The sequence below is a fragment of the Equus caballus genome, chromosome 2 (assembly GCF_041296265.1).
Source record: "Equus caballus isolate H_3958 breed thoroughbred chromosome 2, TB-T2T, whole genome shotgun sequence".
In the NCBI taxonomy this organism is placed as follows: Eukaryota; Metazoa; Chordata; class Mammalia; order Perissodactyla; family Equidae; genus Equus; species Equus caballus.
The window spans coordinates 52,421,954-52,440,822 of record NC_091685.1 but is presented as its reverse complement, the minus strand read 5'-3'; the positions used below and the strand labels follow the sequence as shown (position 1 = coordinate 52,440,822).

Below are 18,869 nucleotides of genomic sequence, written 5' to 3'. Positions count from 1 at the left end.
CCTGCCAAGATTTTGACAAGCGGATTATACCTCCATGCTCATTTAGCTAGATGATTTCATTTTTTTTTCCAATTTCTGTCAACTGTCTTTCAAATGGCTTGCTTCTTTATGTTTCTGTTTAAACCTCCATGAGAAGCACTAGATCAGTGACCACTGGTTACCCGAGGCCGTCATTGGTTCTCCTTTCCCTGGGTCTGACGTTCCTGGGGGGCAGGAGCTGTCTTGCTCCCGACCATGGCCCCCAGTGCTGTGCTTGGTATAAAGCAGGTCAGCGCTCAGGTGGGTGTGCAGAGTGGACCAGAGCTGTCTTGTACAAATGAAGCTGTGGGGCCCCTGGTGGCAGACTCAGGGCCAGGCCTCTTCCTTGTGACCTGGTGTTCTCCCCTGGGTCTGGTTCTCCAGGCTGGCCTGTGCAGTCTTCCCTGATGGAGGGCAGTGAGCAGATCAAGGCCAGGAGGAGGCGTGTGTGAGAATCCAGCAGCTGACATGTCTTCCCTCTCACTCTGTTCTGGGGCTGGATCCACACTTTCCCTGTGCTTCCTTCTCGCCACACCCCTGGGAGGGAGGTTTATCATCATCTGCATTTAGAGATGAGGAAACCCCTTAGAAAGGTGGGTGAATGCGATTTATGTGTTATGTACACACACGTCAGGGGAAGCTTGGCAAATGGTCTGTCCTAGGATAGTCTGTCCTTTATTCTATAAACAATGTCTTTCCTTTTTAGTGTGAGTAATGTCCCTTGATGTGATCATAATACAGATAGAGGGCAGCTTCATTGTGCATTCATTACCTGGCAACCCTATGCCCACAATGTCATTAAAACCTTGACCACGTCATGACAGCCATCTGAGAGCCCCTAGGGTGGGGTGGGGTTCTCCTGACTGCCCAGGACAGAAGTGGAGGAGGCGGAGGTAGGAGGTGTCCCCTGGCTAAGTAGCCCAGACTTCCGTGGCACCAGTGCCTCAGTCACCTTGGCCCTGGTGAGCGGTGTCTTCGCCAAGGGGTGCATACTGTGATCGGTGATAGTCATGTGAACTGAAGGGACACCAAAGGCTGGTATCAGGAACAGGCACACGCCTGGACAAATCCAGAATGTCTTTGTATTTGTTTTTGTTTAGCCGTGAAAGGTGCGTTAAAGCCTGATGAATTTTAATAGACACGTGCCCTGAAATATCCTGGCACACAGAGCTGAATTTTCCACAGTTCCTTGTTGCTCTGCCTGCTGGTTGTGCTGCTCTTTGTTCATGTCTCTGATCTTATATAGAGTTTAGGGTCAGACTCAGCTTCGAGAACAGCCTTTTACACACACTGTTGGACTCTTTTCAGTTTGATCCTGAAGGCATCTGTCACTTCTGGAATCCACTACAACGACGAGGAGGAGAGTCACTTCAATGCATATGAAATGGAACCTTCAGGAGTTTTTAGTTATAAATCTTGGAATCTGGAAGATTCAATTCATGATTGCAAAATATTTATTTCCTAATATTTTGTTTTGTCATAAACTGATGCTTTTGAAAGAGATCTCATTAATTGGGCTGTTTGACGTCTCTCTGGGGTGGAGCAGTAATAAACGCGAGTCCACATTCATGTTCGGGGTGCAGATCCACATGATCCGAACTCTTCTACTTCTTTTCCATTTGATGGTTCCCTGTGTTCTCCTCCCCATGAGCTACGATGATTCTTTTATGACACTTGTGAATATGTTTTTTTAAACTTTAGGTGCCTTTTTAAAAAAAATTAAAACATAGAAATCCTCATGGATGTTTCAGGATGTCCTAGTACCTAGAACATTCGCTACTGGAATTCCTCTGTGTTTTCATTGCCCTGGTTGGGACCCTTTAAAGTGAGTGAACGAGACTCTGTCCTCCCTTCTGGGGGATGTTTTCTGTGTTGCTGATGCACCGTGCAGTCTTTAGTCATCATTACAGCGTCAGTGAGCTATAGTTCACATGTAATACGAGTCACACTTTAAGGTGTGTAAATCAGTGTTTTTAATATTCTCACAGAATTGTGCAATGTCACCACAATCGATTTTGGAAGCTTTCCATCACTGCTCCAGAAGAAACACTCTACTCGTTAGGAGACAGTCCCGTTTCTGCTAAGCCCTCAGGCCTAGGCAAACAGAAATTCATATTCTGTTTCTGTGGATTGGCCTATTTTGAACATTGCCTATAAATGGAATCATACGATGCGTGGCCTTTTGAGTCTGGCTTCTTTCACTCAGCATGACGGCTTCAGGGTCCACCCATGTTGCTGCATGTGTGAGCCCTCCATTTCTTTTCGATGCTGAATGGCATTCCATCGTGTGGCTGCAGCACAGTCTGTTTATTCCTCAGCTGATGGACATTTGGGTTGTGTCCACTTTTTGGCTATTATGTATTTGTCTGCTATGAGCATTCACGTACAAGGTTTTGTGTGGACATCTGCTTTCGTTTCTTTTGGGTCTGTACCCAGGAGTGGAATTGCTGGGTCACATGGTAACTCTTGGTGTCACTGTTTGAATACCTGCAAGGAATTTTCCTGAAGCAACTGCACCATCGAGTGCAGACCCGCAGGACACTCAGGTGTGTCAGGTCTGTGGCCTGGTTGCAAGGACATGTGGCCAGCAGGGGGCACCGTGGGGCTATCTCAGAGGTGAGTCTGCCTGGCCCTGCCACCTGGGAAAGTCTCGCAGGCCAGAGGGAAGTGAGCAGTGAGTTCACCGAGCTGTGCTGTGATGAGACTGCAGCGGTCAGGACCTCCGGGACCCTGGGCCATGAAGGGCCAGGCTCTCTCACCACCTGGGGCCTGGGAGGGTGCAATTCTCTTCCTCCTCCTCTTCCTCCAGGCAACAGAGACTGTGCCTAGAGCTGAGGGGTGCTACAGGGGGTCAGGGACCCACACACATTTGAATGTAGGAACTCCTCCCCTGTTGAGTCTTTTAGATAATGAAAGAGATATGGGGGACCCAAGTGTCCCTGAAGGGGTCTTGGGAGGGGAGCTCTTGAGCACCTGCATGGTGCATTGGGCCCCTTTCCCCATCTGCCTCCTCACTTTGCACAGGTGCTGGGGGCCTCTCCTGAGTGCAAGACTCTGGGGAGCCTCAGCTCACCTCTGCTTCCCCCTCACTCACTCAGCTCACTGTTCTCCCTGCGTCTCCCGCTATTGATTCTGGGTCCAGATGGGACTGACTCAGCTACCCTCAGGGACCAAGTCCCTGGGACAGACAGGCACACTCACCTGCATGGTAAACAGCAACAGTGTTGGCCAACAGAGAGCAGCATGGCTGCAGCAGCTCCTGGGCCGTGTCCCCAAACTCCTGATCCACAGGAGTAACAGCTGGCTGTCAGGGGTCTCTGAGAGATTCTCTGGCTCCAGGTCAGACAGTGTGACCTCCTAGATGTCACTGCGATGGCCCAATCCTTCATTCCTGAAAGGTACGGACAATCAGTAGACCTGCCCGAATTGAGTTGTTGTCATTTTCCAGTGACATTAATCCCAGGGCATGGCAGTTGTAGGAGACACCCTAAGGGGTCTTCTGTGTTATAGACACCCTCTTCCTTACCTCCACTGTGAAATAATGGTCTAATTTCTCCTTGGTAAGGCAGTCAGGAGAAGTCACCCCATCCAGCACAGTGATTTCCTTCTTATCCTGTTGATTTAGAGGCACGAGGAGCCCACAGTGGCTAGTTGTCAGTCTTAACTTCCAGTTCAATGAGATCATCGTTGTGTCTCCTGGTGGCAGCATATATCCCTTTGGAACTAAGAGCTTTAGGCCAACAGAACATAAGGTCAAGGGGACAGAGGTTAAACACTTGGCTAGTGGGTCACTAGGGGTAATAGTTATGTCATTGCCATTTCCACTCCTTGATTCCTGGAACTCTGAATACCGGATGTGGGAGAGAGAGCATCACATGTCAATTAACGATTCAGTGCATTTAAAGCCTCCTGAAAAGCCATGACCCAGCCCTACAAGGGATCGTCCCCTCACAAACACTGTACTGGGAATTCAAAAGGCCACTGCACCATTCTGCCAAGCCAGCTGCTTCAGGATGGACAAGTGAATGGACAAGTGAATGGACAGTTAAAAATGATAAGCCAAGTGAATTCCATGAGCATGGACCCATTGTCTCACATCATTGCTATGAACTGAGTTCCTTGATCAGAAGCAAGGCTATGTGGAAACCATAACTGTGGGAAAGAGATTCTGAGCTCACTAATGGTAGTTTTCGCAGAAATGTTGTATTCAGGGAAGCCAAGTCCATATTCACAGTGAGTGTCTGTTCGGGTAGAACAGCACACTACCTCTTCCATGTTGGATGCAGTCCAGTGTCATCACCCTGACCCCAGGCAGCTGACTGATGGCTGTGGCGATGCTTGCTGTGTGAGTCACTCAGTGTGGGTCTCCGCTGTCAGCAGAGTGGGCGCCCAGCAGTGGCCGGAGCCAAATCAGTCTCTGTGAGTGGAAGTCCATGATGCTGGGCCCATGCAAAATGTCCATCCCTGGCACCGCGTTCATCCTTGCCACCACGTCCTTCCCTGCCACCGCGTCCATCCCTGCCACCAGGACCCCTTTGCTCGTAGCTCATTGGGTGATGCCAGGGCTGCTGGGGAAGAGGCTGATTGGTATCCACAAACAGGCCATCCATTTGATTAAAATCCTCCTGTGCCAAGGTCACCCTTTGGGGAGCATTCACATGTGATACAAATCTCTGCGCATTTTTTGCCCATTCAGAGAGACCTGTCTGCATTTTCTTGGTCAGCAGTTTTCCAACGGTATTGCTTCCAGGGACCTGACTGTCAGGCCAAGCAGTTGTCCACAGCCCATGTGTCAGTGCGTGATCCCACTCACGGATCACATTTCTTATTCCAAGCAAAGTGAGCAGCCAGGAGTGCTCCTGGAAGTCCTGCTCACTGGAAAGATTTCCCCTCATCACTGACCTTCGTGGATGCCCCAGAAAGGGGCACAGGGATGCTGCTGTGCACCTTTGGGTGGGACCTGCGTATCACAGAGTGCTCTGGAAATCTGGCCCGAGGCTTCTCCTGCTTCCCAAGCTGATCACAGGGAACTCCTCACGAGGCTGTTTCCACAGGGGTTGGAGAGGCTGCCTCCACCGGCAAAGAAGATTCATCAGAATTTAGAGCTGTTTTTTTAAAGATTGGCGCCTGAGCTAACATCTGTTGCCAATATTGACTTTTTTTTTTCTCCTTCTCACCAAAGTGCCCCCAGTCCATAGTTGTACATTCTAGTTGTGAGTGCCTCTGGTTGTGCTATGTAGGACGCTGCCTCAGCATTGCCTGATGAGCAGAGCCATTTACACACCCAGGATCTGAACCCGCGAAACCCTGCGCTGCTGAAGTGGAGGGCACGAACTTAACCACTAGGCTAGGGGCCTGACCCTGGCGGTCTTTGTGTTGAAGGATCCGCAGGCTGGGGGATTGCTGGGATGCGTGAGAGAGGTGCGTGGATGTCTCTAGGATGACTCATGTACACAGCTGGGGATGTGGATGGTCGATTAGAGCAGAGATAAAAGAGCAGGTCCGGCATAGTGTCTCTATCCATGCTTCACCCTGTGTGGGGGAGGGGAGAGGCATTTTTGTCTTTTTTGTTGACTCATTTACGTTTTCATTCAAAATTACTTTTGGACTGGCTACTACTAAGTCTCAGCACTCTCCCGGGTTTGAGTGCCACAGCAGTGAAACAACACTGTTAAGGCCACAGGCATCCTTTGGCTTTTAGTCTGACTCAGCGGTAGAGAAGTTGAGCAGATGTTTTCTGTGACTCAGTCAGTTGGACACAGTCAGTACTTACAGGAATAGACTGTAGAGGACTGAGGTCAAGAAGCAAGTGCTTGGCTAGAAATATATGTATGTAATCGACTGAAGTTTATTAAAGCCATTGTAACTACACTTGTGGATCTGGTCACTGGGAGAAACAATTTTGTTAATGTTCATAAAGCATGTAGGATAATATCTAACACATGGCAGTGCCACAGAAGGATCTGTAGAGGAGGAATAAATGATGCATGGGCTACGAGTAGAGGATTTAGACAAGAAATCTGGGGACATCTGTGCCACCTTCCTCACCCATTTGCTTGCAGGGTCAGCCCCTCTGCACTTCCCCGGAGGTCCAGCCCTGTCCTAATGCACAGCCCGCATCGTGTGTGGGAGACCCATTCACCCTGCTGTCCACCCTCAGGGCTGTGGGTTCCTGGCTGCTTCCTGGGGGGACTGATGTCCCTGATCATCTTCCCCAGGGTGGACGAGCAACAGGAGAAGCAGGTCTCTCTCCTAAATAATAAAGGTTCTTCTGGAAGAATTCCTTGTGTGTAGTTATTAATGGACCCCTGCCCCACTGAGGGTAAAGGTGGGGACAAGTAAAGAAGGTTATGGAGACTGGCCTGCCGTGGCTGGAAGTGACCTGTGATGAGGGAGAGAGGAATTGGTCACCTCAGGCCCCCCACAGAGAGGGTGTGGAGGAGGGTTAATGCCCTCTGCCCTCTGCCCTCTGCTCACTGGCTGCAGGACATGGTCTCTCTGAGGGGTCAGTCACCCATGGCCCCAACACATAATTAACTAATGGTGGAAGGGGCAGAAGGGTGACTTTATACTGAAGAGGCCATATTTTTGAAGAAAGGAAAAGATGCGGTGACACCTGCAGCACAGCAAGGAGCCCCCTGGGGACGAGAAGGGGTACGAGGCAGGGCTGAGTCCAGAGTCTCTCTCTCTCCTTGCTCAGCCCTGGGGTATCCATCCCAGTCACAGGTGAATCTGGGCTCTGAGACAGCAGGGGGTGCTGTGGGCCTGTCCGGAGGGTCTGTGGGGTGATCTCAGCTGGGAACCCAGAGCCTGGAGCCCTGCCTTGTGCATCTGCTCTGTGCTCACTGGGGTCCAGCAGCTGGGAGCTCCCAGGGCCCTAGGAGAGGCTCCCCAGCCACACCCATACTCAGCTTCCACCAAATGCGGGCCCAGGCACTCCAGGGGAAGGGGGTGGTTTGCATGAAGGGGCCCTCTCTGCTCTCCTGAGGGAAGAGATAAGAGGACTCTGCAGTTCCCTCACTCCTGAGGCTCCGAAGCAGAGCCTGGGTGTCTCCATGGTGGCCTGGACCCCTCTCCTCCTCGCCCTCCTCACTCACTGCTCAGGTGACTGGCTTTGGAAAGCAGGAGAAGTGATTATGGGGGACAATTTGGCTGCTCTTTAACCAGAATTTTGTGCACATGCTGTGGGCAATAACCCCAGTCTCAACTCTCCATGTCTCTACCTCCTCTGTTCCAGGGTCCTGGGCGCAGTCTGGGCTGACACAGGAAGCCTCAGTGTCTGGGTCTGTGGGACAGAAAGTCACCCTCTCCTGCGCTGGAAATAGCAACAACGTTGGAATATTTGATGTGGGCTGGTACCAAATTTCTCACGGTGCCCCCAAAACTGTGACGCTCAGAAGTTCTCGTCCCTCAGGGATCCCAGCTCGGTTCTCTGGCTCCAAGTCCAGCAACACGGCCTATCTGACCATCTCTGGGCTCCAGCCTGAGGATGAGGCTGATTATTACTGTTCAGCATGGGACGATAGCATCAGCAATAACACAGTGCTCCGGACCCATGGGGAACCGAGACCAAAACATGCCAACTATTACTGTGATCTGTATGTGGATCGTGGTGTTTCCACAGTGATGTAAACCCATGGGGAAGTGCAACCAAAACCTCCTCCTATGCTCAGAATGGCTCAGCCCTCGGAGGCAGGAGAGCAAGTGAGAAGGTGGAGACGGTAACACCATCATTGGGAGGGAGGCCCATGCCCCCATCCTCCTATCCAGAGGTTCATCTCCATGTGCCCCTTCCAGGCTCTCCCAGGCTGTGTCCATCCCTCTAGGGTGACTCCTCCAAGACTTTCCTTCCTCTCTCCCTTTCTGCCTGTGATGATGTAGGGAGGCTCAGCTCCAAAATACATCAACCGACAGTGAGACTCGGAGACCCAACCATGACTGTGAGACTCTTCTGACTCACAGAGCGTTAACAGGCCTACTCTCATGCATTAGTTTGATGTTAGAGACCAAATTAATGTTCAACATTTCTTCATATACATAAGCTGAATCCAAAGCACATTTGCTGTTCTGTTTCACAGGCCAGATGCTCATCATCATTGCACAATGAAGATCATGAAGGCAAAATGCACTTGGGAAAGTTCATTTTTTAATGCTGCCAGAGATAGTTCATGCTCCCTGATATCTATTTCTCAAGCATTTCAGTCCGTGTGATTTTGAGTATCACTTACTTAACCATGAAAAAGTGTTACCTTTTTAATAGTGTAATTTAAAGTCTTCTCTAAACTTCAATATTGACTATGTGGTAGATTTTAAAATCATTTATTGACTTGGGAAGGTGTTTGCTCTCTGATAAATTGGACAATCAGATAATATCCATTACTTCGCTCACAGCAAGCCCCAGGAATGTTTGTGGTGACAGTGACCAGGTTTCAGGCGAGTCTCCCCCAACATCACTTCCGCTGAGAGACTGAAGTTTGACTAGGGAACAGAAGGGGGCACTGTTGATCTCCCCAGGGTCTGCACAGTGGGTTCCCCCTGCTGTGTAATCCCACAAACTCCCCAGGGCTGGGGCGTTGGAGCCTCCTGTGCTGATGGGGACCCTGCAGCTGTGTCCTGTCTGGGCTGGGCAGAGTCTCCTGCTCACAGGGCTGTGTAGGGTTCCAGCAGCTGCTTCCTGCCTGGTCCCTTCCACAGCAAACTCTGGGTCTCACCCTCAGACTCTAGTCTGTCTACAGAGCCCAGCTCAGACTTCAGTTAATGCTCAGGATGGAGCAGATTCTCCAGTAAGGCAAAGTCTATGTGAGCAACTTCTCATCTTTCAGGCCTCTGGAGAAGATAGAAGAGGTCTGGGCCACCCAGCCCCAGCTTGGCACTCAGGATGGCTGTGTCCCCATGGCCTCGACCTCTCTCCTCCTCTGCTCCTCTCTCACTGCACAAACAGGGACAGACCTCAGCGACCCAGCCATCTCTGACTAGATGTCAGCCCCTTGGACTCAGAACCCCAGCATCTTCTCCCTGTTCCCTCCCCATCACTCCTGTCTGTCTGTCTCCAGGTCCCATCTCCCCGCCTTTGCTGACTCAGTGTCCTCCTTCTCTGCACCTCTGGGAACATCAGCCAGACTCATCTGCATCCTGAGCAGTGTTCTCAGTGATGGGGGCTTCTGGATGAGCTCATAGCAGCAGAAGGAGGGAGCCCTCCCCAGTATCTCCTGAGTTTCAAGTCAGACTCAGGTAAGAATCAGGGTTCCAGGGTCCCCAGCCACCTCTCTGGATCCAAAGTTGCCTCCACTGACTCAGATATTTTATTTCTCTGGGCTGCAGCCTGAAGAGGGTGACATTACTGTGACACATGCCTCAGCTACTCCAATACTGACTCAGGTCGCAGCCCCATGGACAGTGAGACTCAAAGCTCCCTCCACCCTCCTGGCCTGAAGCAGCCACCCTGCACTGGCTCCCCCATGTCTAGCTCAGGGGGTGACTGCTGTTGCCACTTCCTCAGCCAGCACCTGACTTCCTCAGATGAGTGGATCCGCTAGTGTCTCACCTGGTTCATGTTTCACAGGCAGAAAGCCCTTGATCAGAGACACAGTCTCTCAGTGGAGACAGTGGAGGAGACAAGGGTAGGGCGAATCTGGTCACACCAAGCTCAGCATCTAGGAGACACTCAGAGGTGCTTCTGGTCTGAGTGTTTCAGTCTGGGCTTCTGGAAACAGTACAGCACGCAGAATGGAACTGTGTTCTACATACTAGCAATCAGACACTCAACATTGAAAATAAAAATCAGTACCATTTACGACAGCATAAACATACATATTAATGAGGGAAAATATGAGAACAAATAGAAAGTGTTGTACACTGGAAACTAGGAAACATTCCTGCAAGAAATTAAAGAAAACCTAAAGAATTTGCAGCTATATCTCCTTGTGGCAGAGCGTGGGCGCAGCAGGCCTGGGGCTGGTGCTTCTGCAGCTGGGCCTGTGCCGACACCTGCAATGTGCACCTGGGCGATTGTTTCTGAGCATCACCTCCACCAAGTGAAGAACCCTGTGACCTGTATCCCATCATAGGAGAATCAAGGCCCAGAGGGCTCTTTACAGAAGATGACACATGATTTCAGGATCCCTGACTGTGTCTCCAAGGCTCATCACTGGGACCCAAGTTCATAGTTCCAGGGGAAAGAATCCAGAACCTTTCATTAAATCGTAGATCACTCCGCTTCTGTTCTAACTGCCTCAGAAAGTGACAGAGTGTCCCCGCAGCACACCGTGTGCTGGCCTGGCCCTGGGGTGGTGCGCCGTGGTGGTCCTACGCTTTGGAGAACCTTGCATCTCTGCCCTGTGCTTCCTTGAGACTCTGAGCTCTCAGGGTCTTTGTGGGGACTCAGGGTTCAGGCTGCATCCTCTTTCAGTGCTCATCTCAGATTGTTCTGTAAACAGAATCCAGGTCTCAGGGCCCAGAACAGGCTGCCCCCGAACACCCCACAAGCATATTCATTCCTTTGAATGAAAGTTACCTGAGAAGCACAAAGGGCATCCTGGCCCTCCTGTTCTGTTTCCCCTGAAACCAGGGCACACATCCCCAGGTAGAGGGTGCGCTCCCCGCGTCCTGAGCTCCAGAGCTGTGGATTCGGGCTGAGAAGAAACATAGACCTGCTAATGCGCCCCCAAAGGCTGAACTCTGCTGAAACACCTCACAATTACAGGCCCAAATCTAAGTTTCTTTGTCCTGTCATTCCTCACAAATGTATTGCTTCACTGTATAAAATATATACCTACTGCCTGCTTTGTTCACTCTCTGAGCATCATTTCTCTGTGATCTCCAATATGTACATATTAAACTGGGATTTCTCTTGTCAATCTGGTCTTGTGTCAATTTTACTGTTAGTCCGGCCATAAGAACACAAGAAGGCTAGAAGAGGGATTTCCCCCACCCTGACTCAGGAAAGGCACAGAAAGATCAGAGGATGCAGATGTGGGTGAAGGGCCCCCACCTTTGCTCTGGGGCTGGAGTCCTGTAAGAGATTTGGGGCAGCTGTGACGTCACTTTGGAAACTAAGGAGCCTGTGATGGGATGTCTGCAAACCCTGGCCATGCTGGGGGCAGGGGTTCCAGGTACAGCACTAACCGAGCGCAGCATCAGACGCAGCATCTCACAGTGACTGGTGCCAGGCCCGCAGCCCAGCACTCCACCTGTGCAAGCTCCTCTACGACAGCATCGCTGTGAGGTGGCCACAGCCAGACTCACTGGGAGTGAGAACATGAGGCTCCAAAGGGACAGGGACAGAAATGTCTCAGACCTAGAGCTGTCTGCTGACCCCTGAAGTCCCCTAAATGGCAGCCCATCCACCAAGGAGACAGGCTGATTTCCAGGTAACTACAATCAGGTGAGGTCAGAGAGGAATAAATGTGTACCCTCCAATCCCTTCTATGGTCCTCCCCTCCTCCGCCCTGTCAGGGCCCCCAGTCCACACTAGGTCACCTCCTGTGGGGATGACCATGGTGGCAGTGTTGTGAAGCCCTTAGAAAAATGCCTGTTACAGAGTCGGTGCTAATGATTGTTCAATTAATAAATCCAGAAGTAAATTGGAAATTTAACCATGTTTCTTCCAGTGGCAGAAACTGGAAAGCTGTCAGGAAGGAAGGAGGAAACTCAGATTTTAATACACACACTTTTGTACATTTTGAGTTTTCTATGAGAGCATTATTCTTATTGCTATTACTGTATGAAACAAATCAACAAGGAAAAAATTTTTAAATTTCCCCAAAATATTGGCATAAAAACACCACTTAATTTTGCTCATGGACACAAGATAGGAATTCAGACAAGATGTAGTGAGGATGGCTTCTTTCTACTCTATCATGTTGGGGCCTCAGCAGAGAAGACCCCCTGGCTGGGCCTGACTGGAAAACTAGGGGTTGGAATCCAGGGGAGGTGACTTCACTCCCATGTGTGTAGTTGATGCCGGATTTGGCTAGAGGACCTACGTGAGACCTCCCCAAGTGACCTGGGCTTCCTCACAACAGGGCAGTCCTAGGGCATTCAGGTGAGGGTTCCACAGGGGAGTGACCTGAGTGACCAGAGAGAGTCTCATGGTCATTTCAAACAAAACTTTAAGCATGACCCAGTGTCATTTCCAAGCTATTGGTCAGTGACAAGGAGCACTAGAGTCAGCTCTGGGTAGAGGGAGGTACCTAGACCCCAGCTTTCAATGGGAGGAATGTCAGGTGGTAACGCAGCCCTCTCTCTGTGGCATCAGTAGAGAGCTTGTGGGTGCTGGATTTCCACTCTCCACCCAGCAGTGAAGGGGTGGGTGCTCCTCCACATACCCACAGAGGTAGACACAGAGCAGGCCAAGAGCAGAGTGGGGACCTTTATCACTGCCATGTGGTAATGAGCTGCCCTGCCCTCCTGGAGTCAGTGTAGGCATATTTTCATCAATGAGGAGACACTCCTACCTCTCCCATCCAGGGAGTATCTGTGGAGGCTTGGTGGGAAGTCTGCACTCCTACCCCCTCCCAGCAGGGAAAAGATCTCCACCTGCAATGGGGAGTCGGAACATTTCCCCACACCTGGAAGGAATGAGGTGTTGCTCACCTCTTCTCCCCTGCTGGAGTGATGTAACAGACAGCCAGCTAAGACAAAAAGTTTAAGTACTACCCAAAGTCTCATAATACAATACCCAAAATGTTCAGCTTTCAATCGAAAATAATTCTTCACACTAAGAATCAGGAAAATATCACACAGTGAAGAAAGACAAACAATAGATGCCAACACAGACATGACAAAAATGTTAGAATTACCTATCTGACAATGATTAAAAGCAACTATTAGCAAAATAAATTAACACACATATGAATAAACTTGAAATAAATGGAATAATTGAAAGTCTCAGCAAGGAGATGCAAAATATGTGAAGCAAAACTGATATCAGTGAAAAGAGAAGTAGATCCACAAATACACCTTATGACTTCAATAAAGCCTTCTTAACATCTGATAAAAAACTCAACAGAAAGTCAGCAAGAATATAAGAGAACTCAACATGATGAACTGATAAGATCCAAGCAACATTCATAGACACTAAATCCAACAACATAGAAGACGTATTAATTTAAAATGCACAAAAATATATAGACCAATATCCCTCACAATTATAGACATAAAATTCCCTAATATATTATCAAATTATATTTTGCGGTATATAAAATGAATTATATAGCATGTCCAACTGTGGATTACTGCAGGGATGCAAGCCTAGCTCAATATGAAAAATCAATCAACATAATTAACCGTATGAAAAGACTAAAGAAGAAAACTCACATGATCATATCAATCAATGTATAAAACAATTTGACAAAATTTAACACATGATTAAAAAAATCTCAGTATGTTAGGCATAAAGAACAGCCTCACCCTGATAAAATTGATCCACAGAAACCTACAGCTATCACTATCCCTAAGGAGGAAATATTTAACACTTTCCTGCTATCACTGAGAACAAGGCAAGGAGGCCCATCCTCACTACTCTTATTTAATATCATACTGGAAGTTCCAGTGAGTGCAATGAGACAAGGAAAGAAAAGACATGCATATAGAAAAAGAAGAAATGCAACCATGCCTTTTTTGCAAAGGACATGACTGCTTCCATAGAAATTTCCATGGAATCTACAAATGAAAATTTCTATAAGTAATAAGTGGCTTCACCAAATTTGGAGGCCACAAAATTAGTATACAAAAATCATTTGGATTTCAGTATACTAGCAATGACAGCATTGGCAGAAATTTAAAGTATATAATCAGTTACTATTCTTCAAAGATGAAAAACTTAAGTGTAATTCTAAGAAATACACAAAAAATTTGTAGAAGTCTTGTACAGATCTTGGATTCTGAGAACTTTCAAATGCAGATGAAATTAATCAAAAAAAGTCGATCTAAATAAATGGAGAGATGCAGTACATTCGTGAGTCGGAAAATTTAGTATTGTAAAGAAGTCAATTTTCTTTTAAATTGATATATGTATTTAATATAATTCCCATCAAAATCTCAACAAGACATTTTGTAGATACAGAAAAAATTATGCGAAAATGTGTATGGAAAAGCTAAGGAGCACGCTTAGCTAAAACACTTAAATAAGAGAATAAAGTGGGAGAAATAAGGCCACAAGCTTGTAAAAGTCAAAGTTACAGCGTTCAGAGCTGAATGGTTTTGGTAGAAGGATAGACGCAGATCAAGAGCACAAGGTAGGCGTGGTTGGCGGCATTTTGGATGTCCATCACGCAGCCCTGCACAGCCCTCCTGCATTACTCACCGCGACCAGAGAGGGCGCTAAAGGAACTGGCCCTGAGGAGAGAAGCGGATTCCCCCGCCAGCCGGAAGTCCGCGGTGGGCGTGTCATGGGGGCGTGGTCGGCGCTTGGAGGCGGGGCCGCAGCGGCCAGCCCCTCCCCCAGGGCCCTCAGAGCCGGCGGCGGCGGCGGCAGTTGGGCGTCAGCGGACTTGGCAGCGGGGGCGTTGGCGGCAGCGGCCCCTCAGAGCCTGGACCCCGGTGAGGGCGCCGACCCCGGTCGTGTGTGGCAGGCGACAGTCGCGGGCGCTGAGCAGGGACCAGACTCCGCTCGCGCTCCTCGTCCTGAACGCGCTGACTGACTGGAAGGTGTCGCCGCCCCGCGTGCCCCCTGAGGAGGATGTGCAGGTTTGTCCTCAGGGACCGAGGGCTCCAGGCCCGGCCAAGGGGGCATAGGGCGGGGCTCAGGGCGTCCGAGTGGCTCCTGAGCCCGGAGTCAGTGGGTTTGGCTCATTTAACTTGAGGCTTTGGGAAGCACGAGGGTAAAATTGGGCGAATTGTGCAGGATTTCAACTCTAAACAGCCTCGTCATTTAGGTCTTTTGGGTAATATTGAAATTTCAAAAACTGCAGAAAGTAGTTTGTCAACGGCTTTATCATCGATTGATGTGATAGCGATCACGGAAAATCTCTGTTTTGCAGTTGCATTTCCTGTCGGTGTCATTTGGGGCAGTTTTGAGAGAAAACTACAAACCATAGATGTGGTGGTTGAGAGGGTGGAACTGAAGGGCGGATGTCACTGACGTGAGAAGCTGGAGCAGGCGGATCAACGGTCAGAGAGCGGACCCGAGGGTCCCAGGGCCTGAGGGGGTGCTGGGCGTTCATGTTCAATGGGAACAGGGTTTGTATGAGATGGGGAATGTTCTGGAAAAGGGTAGTGGTCATGGCTGCACAGCATTGCGGATGGACTTAATGCCGCTGCGTGCACACTTAAAGACGGTCGGAACGGTAAATTTTGGGTTATACATATTTTACCATAATGAAAACAGATGATTAGGAGTGGAGAGCCGTGCTTTTTGTGCCAGCTTGTCCTCAAAATGCTCCTTCCCGCTTTCCTGCGATCATTTGGGGCAGAGAGGATCTCCTTTCTAGATCCATTATGCCTCCCAGGAAGTTTATCGTGGAGATTTAAACAGTGTAATTTCTTTTAAGTCTTAATAAGTTTGCAAAGAAATTGGCTATCTGGGGTGAAAAGCCATAGGGAGTTAGGATTGGGGGAGAAAGGATTCCATCTTTCTTTCTTTCATATGGTAGTTCAAGTATTAGTTTTTGAGGCATCTCCATCCTGTTTTCCAAAGTGGCTACAACAGTTAACATGCCACCAGCAGTATATGAGGTTCTCCTTTCTCCACGTCCTAAAACACACTTGCTATTTCTGGTCTGTTTGAATAGCCATTCTGCTTGGGTGTGAGGGGGTATCTCACTGTAGCTTTGATTTGCATTTCCCTAATCTTTTCAAGTGCCTGTTGTTCATCTGTATATCTTCTTTGGAAAAATGTCTGTTCAGATCCTCTGCCCATTATTTAATTGGGTTTTACCCTTGATGTTGAGTTGTATGAATTCTTTGTGTATTTTGGATACTAATCCAAATATTAATGCAAACATCTTCTCCTAACTTAGTTTGTCTTTGCATTTTGTTGATGGTTTCCTTTGCTATGCAGAAGCTTTTTAGTTTGATGTAGTCCCATGTGTTTATTTTTCCTTTTGTTACTCTTGCCTGAGGGTGCATGATATTCAAAAAGATACTAAAGCTGACATTTAAGAGTATATTGCTTGTGTTTTCTTCCAGGACTTTTATGATTTCAGATCTTACATTCAAGTGTTTAATCCATTTTGAGTTAAGTTTTGTGTATGATGTAAGATAATGGTCTACTTTCATTCTTTTCCGTGTGACTGTCCAATTATCACAACACCATTTTTTGAAGACTTTCCTTTCTCTCTTGTACGTTCTTGGCTCCTTTGTCGAAAATTAGCTGCCCATGGATGCGTGGTTTATTTCTGGGCTCTCAATTCTGTTCCATTGATCTGAGTGTGTGTTTTTCTGCCACTACCAAGCTGTTTTGATTACTGTAGCTTTGTAGTCTATTTTGAATTCAGGAAGTGTGATACCTCCAGCTTTGTTCTTTTCTCTCAGGATTCCTTTGGCTATTCAGAGTTTTGTGTTGTTCCATATAAATTTTAGGATTCATCATTGTATTTCCATGAAAAATGTTGTTGAGATTCTCATTCACAGTGCATTGATTCTGCAGATTGCTTTATGTAATAAAGACATTTGAACTCTGTTTATTCTTCCAGTCCGTGTACGTGGAATAGCTTTCCATTTCTTTATGTCTTCTTCAATTTCTTCCAATAATGTCATATTTTTCAGTGTATGGGTCTTTGACCTCCTTGGTTAAATTTATTCGTAGGTATTTTATTCACTTTTTTGAGACTGTAAATGGATTTTTATTTTTGATTTCTCTCTCTGCTAGTTCCTTGTTAGTGTGTAGAAATACAACTGATTTTCATATGTTGATTTTGTACCCTGAAACTTTACTGTATTCATTAATTATTTCTAGTAGTTTTTGGTTAATTCATTAGGGTTTTCTACATAGAAAATCATGCCATCCAAAACTAGTGACAGTTTAACTTCTTCCTTTCCAATTCAGATCCTTTTTATTTCTTTTTATTGCCTAAATTCTCTGGCTAGGACTTCTAATACTATGTGGACTATAATGGTGAGAGTGTACATCCTTGTCTCGTTCCTGTCTTTAGAGGAATAGCTTTCACTTTTTCACCATTGAGTGTGATGTTTGCTGAGGATTTGTGGTATATGGCCTTTTTTACTTTCAGGTACTTTCCTTCTATTCCTACTTTATTGAGAGTCATTATCATAATTGGATATTGGATCTTGACAAGTGCTTTCTCTGCATCTATTGAGATGTTCATGAGTTTTTTATTCTTCATTTTGTTAATGCGGTGTCTCACATTGATTGTTTTGTGGATGATGTTGAACCATCCCAGCATCCCTGGAATAAATCCCAATTCATCATCGTGTACGATTCTTTTAATGTATTGTTGTATTTGATTTGCTAATATTTTGTTAGGGATTTTTGCATCTGTGTTCATCAGCAATATCAGTCTGTAACTTTCCTCTTTTACATTGTCCTTATCTGGCTTTAGTTTTAGGGTAATGTTGGCCTCATAAAATGAGTTAGGGAGTGTCCCATCCTCTTCAACTTTTTGGAAGAATTTCATAAGGATAAATATTAAGTCTTTGAAAGTTTGGTAGAATTCACCAGAGAAGCCATTTGGTCCTGGGCTTTTGTTTTCTGGGAGGTGTGTCTTACTGTTTTAGCTTTCTTACTAGTGACTGATCTATTCAGGCTCTTTATTTCTTCTTGATTCAGCTGCAGGAGGTTATATGATTCTAAGAATTTATCTTATTCTTCTGGGTTATTCAATATATTGGCATATGGCTTTTCTTAGTATTTTCAAATAATCTTTTCTATTGCTGTAATATCTGTTGTCATTTCTCTTCCTTCATTTCTCATTTTATTTGTACATCCTCTCTGTTTTTATTCGTGAGTCTTGCTAAGGGTTTGTCAATTTTGTTTCTCTTTTTGAAGAAGCAGCTCTTATTTTCGTGGATCCTTTGTTTTATTTTTTTAGTCTATATTTCATTTATGTCTGATCTGATTTTTATTATTTCCTTCCTTCTGCTGACTTTGGGCTTATTTGTCTTTTTTCTCCTACTTCTTTTAGGTAAAGTTAGATTATTTATTTGAGATTTTTCCTGTTTTTTGAGGTATACTTGTATTGCTATAAACTTCACTCTCCATACTGCTTTTACTGCATCCTGTAAGTTTTGGTATGTTGTGTTTTCAATTTCATTTGTCTCCAGGTGTTTTTTTTGATTTCTCCTTTGATTTCTTCATTGATCCAATAGTTGTTCAGTAGCATGTAGTTTAGTCTCCATGTATTTGTGAGTTTTCTAGTTTTCTTCTCCTAGTTGATTTCTAATTTCACACCACTGTGGTCAGAAAAGATGCTTGATATGATTTCAATCTTCTTAAATTTATTGATGCTTATTTTGTTTTCCAACATATGGTCTATCTTTGAGAATGTTCCATGTGCACTTGAGAAGAATGTTTAGAATATCTATGCTGGTACTTTACAGTAGAATATTATATATAGAGAGAGAGAAAGTCCATCTGGTCTAGTGTTTGCTTTAATGCCAATGTTTCCTTGTTGACTTTCTGTCTGGATGATCTACCCATTATTGTAAGTAGGGTGTTAAAGTTCCCTACTATTATTCTGTTGCTGTCAATTTCTCTCTTTACTTCTGCTAATAGTTCCTTTATATCGTTTGGTGCTCCTGTGTTTGATGCATACATATGAATATGTCATGTCTTCTGGGTGGAATGTCCCTTTTATCATTATAGAATGCTCACCTTTGTCTCTTGCTATCTTTTTTGGCTTGAAGTCTATTTCGTCTAATATAAGTGTGGTGACACCTACTTTCTTTCAGTT

At 46.6% G+C, this 18,869-nt stretch overlaps 1 protein-coding gene and 1 long non-coding RNA gene across 4 annotated transcripts in view; both read left to right on the top strand.

Moving 5' to 3' along the window:
* LOC111772115 (uncharacterized) overlaps positions 1–10,874 on the top strand; it is a 48,839-nt gene extending 37,965 nt beyond the window's left edge. The window contains exon 8 of one of the 3 annotated variants that reach the window (XR_011436598.1): positions 7,256–10,874. This is a non-coding gene — a long non-coding RNA (uncharacterized lncRNA). Of the gene's footprint in view, positions 1–402; positions 487–1,326; positions 1,531–7,255 lie in introns of those variants that run through there. The other 2 variants (XR_011436599.1, XR_011436600.1) reach the window with 2 other exon arrangements.
* A 3,561-nt stretch (positions 10,875–14,435) lies between these two features.
* The window catches only part of LOC100053822 (rho GTPase-activating protein 20-like), an 86,827-nt gene continuing 82,393 nt past the window's right edge, over positions 14,436–18,869 (top strand). The window contains exon 1 of the mRNA XM_070261162.1: positions 14,436–14,706. The gene's annotated coding sequence lies outside the window, so the exon portion shown is untranslated. The remainder of the gene's footprint in view (positions 14,707–18,869) is intronic.